This window comes from Nelumbo nucifera, chromosome 1 (genome assembly GCF_055504915.1).
Source record: "Nelumbo nucifera cultivar China Antique chromosome 1, China Antique-T2T, whole genome shotgun sequence".
Lineage (NCBI taxonomy): Eukaryota > Viridiplantae > Streptophyta > Magnoliopsida > Proteales > Nelumbonaceae > Nelumbo > Nelumbo nucifera.
In genome coordinates, this window is record NC_142649.1 from 139,824,622 (window position 1) to 139,830,621 (window position 6,000).

Here is a 6,000-nt window from a genome sequence, read left to right on the forward strand (position 1 = left end):
CTATCAAATTAATTTAGATGTTAATTGATACAGTAATACTTAGTTTCAAAGAAAGGTATAAGGAAACCAATGGCATAATCCAAGGTACCATAATGAAGTACAAAATGGAAACTAAAAATGCTCTGAATGTTGACCAATTGAAACAATAACTGAATTGTAAATTCACAACCAATTCTACCTGCTTCAATACTTATTAATGAATTCTGTTTTCTGTTGCCGATTAAATTTGTACCTCTACCATTCTTTCTTCACAATTAATGGAGTTTATGGTTGTTATTGATAGAAAAGTAGTGTTTTAGTGAATTGTCACTGTGGGAGCTTGCTGCAAGTATCTCACTTCTATGACAATTATGTTTTTTTTTTCTAATCTTTCTCTATTAGTTTAATTTTCTCTATCGCATAGCAACTTTTTTGTCTTTGGCTTTCTTTTAATCTCTTGTTGAATTCTAGGTTCAGCAATACTGTTATTAACAGTATAAGAATTCCCAATATACAGATGATAATAGAGCTACTGAGAATAGAGCTCCATTTGGGGAAAAGACTGCGTTTGGCTGTCCATGTCTTTCTTTTGGAATTCAATGGAGATTTAAGGATTTCCTATCCCACTCTTAAGATTTAATGTGAAGTACCCACCCATCAAAATCAATGTAAAGAAGCCATTACATAATGTTTGGAGACCTCCAAGACACCTAAACATCAATTGATTTGGCCATGACTATAATTGGATGTGGTGCTCAACTTGGTACAGCATTTGAACATGCCCATGATGTTCCCGAAGTCAGAAAAAGAAGTATCCAATAATACTGTTCAAGCTCATAATGACTAAGGCACCACGTGCCCCTGAAAGTTTATGGAACCTTTTGTAATTATAGATAAATTGATAGATGTACAAAGCCAAGCTTCTTCCACTAAGCAATTCAACTGTGGATTCAATAAAAAGAAGTCACTTCCACTTACTAAGGCTCAAATCTATTTTCAGGATCTTGAACCTCTCTACATGTAACTGCTAGCATCGAATAGGAACCCACTTGGGTTGTTTATCTGTCTTATGCAAACACTAATAGGGACAGTTACCTTATTGCGTCCTGCAGTCTTATGCAAACACTAATAGGGACAGTTACCTTATTGCGTCTTGCAGTCTTATGCAAACACTAACAGAAACCCACTTGGGTTGTTTATCTATCTCTACATGTAGCTGTTAGCATCGAACAGGCTTTTTGAGGCACTGATGATAATAACCCATTGCGTTCTGCAGCTCATGATTGTCACTAGATTACCAGTTACCTTATTAATAGGGACAGTTGTATCATGGCGAACACTGGCTCTAACTGGCAAGTTCTAACACCTAAAGATTAAATTGGTATACTAATAGGGGATTAATTGATTGGGGGGTATCTTGTTTGAAGGACTTATTCCATGTTTTTTCCTGCTCCTAGGTCTCTTTTTTGTTCCTGAGTCTCCTAGATGGCTGGTAAGCAGATATAATTGAAAATGTGATCAGGTTGTATGGAAAACAGGGTAAATAATGACACAAGCTTCATATCCTTGTCTGTGTTTGTATGTGAATGATGCTGATGTTTCTGATGAAGCTACTGAAATTCAAGTTTGTGGTTTCTATGAACATTTCATAAACAAATAAAAATGATTAAGTACTAACTGGTTTGTTTCTTAACAGGATTATGTAGACATTCTTCAACACTTGCCCAAAGCTAGAATATTGGATTTATTTCAAAATAAATATATTCATTCAGTAGCATTAAAGTTGTTCTTTATGAACAATGGAGATCTTAATTTCAGGTTTCAGCAACAGGGACATCCCTGGGCTGTTTTCTTTTCTCTCTCTTTTTTTTTATCAGTAACTCTGAAAATTTTCATTAATTAAGATATCCCTGGGCTGTTTTCTAACAGGACTTTCTTTCTATCTCAAGGTAAACATGATTATTATTTCAAATCCTCAGTTGAACCCAAAACACCTATGTGTATAGAAGTTTGTCTACATATATATTAATATTAATTAAACACAGACAATGTCCTCTGGTGAACTCAAAACACCATAAACCTAGCCAAAGTACTTCCATGAACCCAAAACATCATACTTAAAACCTAGCCCATGTGCTCCCATGAACACAAAACGTAAGCCACACTCATACAAGTTTCAAACCCAAAACACCATACCTATGCATCCCAATCCCAAAAATCAGACATGTCTATGAATCTAGCTCTATCCAAAATCCATAGCACCTGGGTTGCACTTGTCGTGAAGCCAGACCTATTCACCTTAGCAACCTCATTAACAATAAACAGAAAAGAAATTTGGGCAAACTACTTAACTGGAAAAAAATAAAAAGAACTAGCCTAATTATCTTTGGAATGAAGGACAAGCAAGATTGTAAGAACTACCTTAATAATTCAATAATAGGAGTTCTGAAAAAGCAAAGATAGAGTCACAATAAACTAAACTCTTTATTCTATCTACCCTTATTGTCTCCTCAAAACTCAGACAAATTTAAAGCAAACAACAACCCTTAGCAGGCTCTATTGCATATTTCATTTATGTCCCATGAAAGGCCCCAACTGAAAATAACTAAAAGAATTAAAGATGAAATTGAAGTCATGAGATCATGAGAAAATCTCCATCTAGAATATAATCACTCAAGTTACAGTTTGTTTCCTAGTTTTTTTTTCTATTGATAAAAATAAATATGTTAATTCTGATGCAACATGAAATAACATGTTGATTCATTAAAGTTTGACCCGAAAAAAGCTAAAGATACCACAATTCATCTATGCTAGTTGCTTCTAATGAAAGACAAGAAAAAAACAGTGGCAACAACTTTATATTCAAGATGAATCAACACCCCCATCATTATTGAATTGGCTCATAAAATGCTAATAGAATGTCTGAGATGCCCCAACTGAAAATAACTAAAAGAATTAAAGATGAAATTGAAGTCATGAGATCATGAGAAAATCTCCATCTAGAATATAATCACTCAAGTTACAGTTTGTTTCCTAGTTTTTTTTTCTATTGATAAAAATAAATATGTTAATTCTGATGCAACATGAAATAACATGTTGATTCATTAAAGTTTGACCCGAAAAAAGCTAAAGATACCACAATTCATCTATGCTAGTTGCTTCTAATGAAAGACAAGAAAAAAACAGTGGCAACAACTTTATATTCAAGATGAATCAACACCCCCATCATTATTGAATTGGCTCATAAAATGCTAATAGAATGTCTGAGATAGGTTGGTAGCTAGGAAGCATTTGAAAAACAATTGAAGTTGATAGAGGAGAGCTTGAACTTCATGGGAGTCAAGTCACATGTTCAGTATTATGACCCCATAAATTCTTCTCATTCCATTGTTTCAAAGGACCAAAAGTTAAATTGTAGGCCTATAATTTTAAAGTGCTGCAACTCTGAACCTTTATAGATTCTCATGTCCTCTCTTTTTAATATACCAGTTTCTTATCATAATTCATAACCACTGATTAATGTTTTGTGCTTTTAGTGAAGGGGCATACATATATTTATGATTATTATGCTAGCTTGTAGTTATTTCTGATTGTATAGGAGCAGGAAAAACTGTGGCAGATTCATGTTAAACTGTATGCACTAATTCAACAAGGGGTACTGATAGAACTCAGCCTACTACACCTGTTGGGTATATTCCAGGCCTGAACCCAAGCAAACCTAGAAACACTCTGGGGCCCACACAACCACACTTGACCTCTCCAACTAAACCTATTGTTCAGTATGTTTACCTGAGAAGGCCACATCAGGCCAGAGAATATCTAACTACACATGGCTTCACATGTTAAGCCTATAAGTATCAGTTGAGGAATGGAATGTGCATGAGATATTCTTCTTCTTCTTCTTTAAGGAGGTTGAGTCACCCTCAAAGCTGACTCCTGAGTTGAGCAGTAACTCAACAGATAATTAGGAAGGGTTAAATATGGTTATTGGGTTAAGGCAATAATTAGCCTAAGAAAGCACAAAGAAGATAGGTTGAAGCAAGTGAAGGTAAAATGGTCCTTGGAATGCTAATATGTTTCTCAGTTTACTTGATCTATTGTTTGTCCATAGAATTTCCTTTATACAGAAAACTTCAGTTTTAGGTAATAAAGTCAAATTGCTTCCCTTGCTATGTAATAAAATGGGTAGTTGATTCCCTCATTAAACAAGGGGTTATGAGTGAGCATTTATTCTGGGCCGCTATGAAATTTGGGTTTCAAAGTAGGGAATGAAATTTCTGTCCTCAAGTTGTACTACCTACTTATTTAATCAAATCTAATAAAATGAAATATACTTTCTGCTAATCAAAAAAAAAAAAGGAAACTTCATTTTTTTGCTACCCTATCTATTAAATTAGATTATATTTTGGTATGACGGTGGGGTCAATAGTTGGTGTTTAGTAATTCTCTAATATGCATGATTGCTTTTCTTTCTTTTAGGAGTGATTTGAATCATGGTACAACTGTTGACAGTGATTTTATAGCAGTGTATTTTTGAATTTGTATATGTTTTTATGATGTTTACATGCTTTAATCATATTCATATCTCATATATGGACCGGTTTAGTGTCAAGTACTATGGCCTAGAGACTGTTTCTATCTTGAAGTTTATATTTAGAACCAGCATTAGCTTATAAGATGCTTTAAGAGTAAAGTTCAAAAACTTGGACTTTACAAAGATGTGCTGCATGAACCAAGTAAACAAACTAATGAAAGTTTCACTTGATAATCAGCCAACATTTAGCTAGGTTTGCTGGATATTGTCCATTAAACTCAACTATGGGTGTTCCCCTGAGATCTACTCTGAAAATGAGGTTGATTAGTTACCTAAAAACAAAGGTATATTAGAGTTGCCTCTCTGAAAATGAATGTAGATCTACCTAAAAACGAAGGTAGATCAAAGTGGCCTTTGCAAATCTACCTAAAAACAAAGGTAGATCTTCCAAAAAGATAGGTGACCTAAAGACGAAAAAAATACCAAAATGAGATACCGGGTATTGAAATAATAGAGTTACCTCTCTCACTTTTTAGAAATCGAAGGTAGGGATCACTACACTTACCTTTTTTCTCGTAGTTCAGAACCCTTCTCCTCTATTTCTCTCTTTGAGGGTTTTGCGATCTGAAAGTGAGAATGGATGCAAAACTATGCTCTATTTACTTCGGATGTGAAAGATAATAAATTTTACTTTGATTTTTTGAAAGATAGCAAATGAGAAAGAACGAGAGATAGAGAAGAGAGGAAGGAGTTGACCGAACACCACAAGCACAAATAACCAACCAGTTGCAAAAAAAAAAAAAAACCTGTAAATAATCCGAAGGGCGTTGAAGGATGTACATACCTGCAAATAGGTATAGAAGATTTAATCCGTATCGCCAACCTATTAAGACGATGAATAGGTGTCGTATCCCTGACTGCTTCCGTTTCAGTTCCAATGTAGGTAAATCAATGTAGGTCACTGACAAGAATCCTATTACCCATTTGACTTCGATTAGGACATATTAGTAGGAAGAGAAGACGAGAGGAAAAGGAAAAAAAGGAGATGTGCGCGCAACGGTGTTTGGGCGGCAAACTAAATCGGCGACTAATTTTATCCGTCCGCCAAAAATGCGCAAAATTATAACTTCAAAGGCATCAAAAAGTGCCTCTAAAGTAACTCAATAAGTCTGCCTCAATTAATATGTTAGAGGCATTTTTCCCTGACCGCCTCCGATCAAGTGCCTCTAAATATAAGAATTCTAGTAGTGGGTTCCGCTGTTTTTTTATTTTTTATTTTTTGTCAGAACGGACCATTTATTCGATTCAAACAATGGATCATTCTACCCGGCAATCAGAGCCCTGACCAGTTTAATGTCCAATTTAGTTTTAAAAACCTTGTTGAAGAGTATTTTGCATAAAAAATGGCTGCTAGGACTTCATTTTTCATTCCCTTCAGCCTTGCTCCTCTGTAGTGAAGATTGGTGACCTGATCAATTGATGGTCAA

General features: G+C 34.8%; 1 protein-coding gene across 5 annotated transcripts in view; it reads right to left on the reverse strand.

Moving 5' to 3' along the window:
* Positions 1-5,526, reverse strand: part of LOC104585727 (uncharacterized) — a 35,380-nt gene extending 29,854 nt beyond the window's left edge. For 2 of the 5 annotated variants that reach the window (XR_016080261.1, XR_733348.3), the window contains exon 1: positions 5,358-5,526. The gene's annotated coding sequence lies outside the window, so the exon portion shown is untranslated. Of the gene's footprint in view, positions 1-5,078; positions 5,138-5,357 lie in introns of all 5 variants that reach the window. The other 3 variants (XM_088894466.1, XM_088894468.1, XM_088894467.1) reach the window with 2 other exon arrangements.
* Positions 5,527-6,000: the final 474 nt, after the last annotated feature.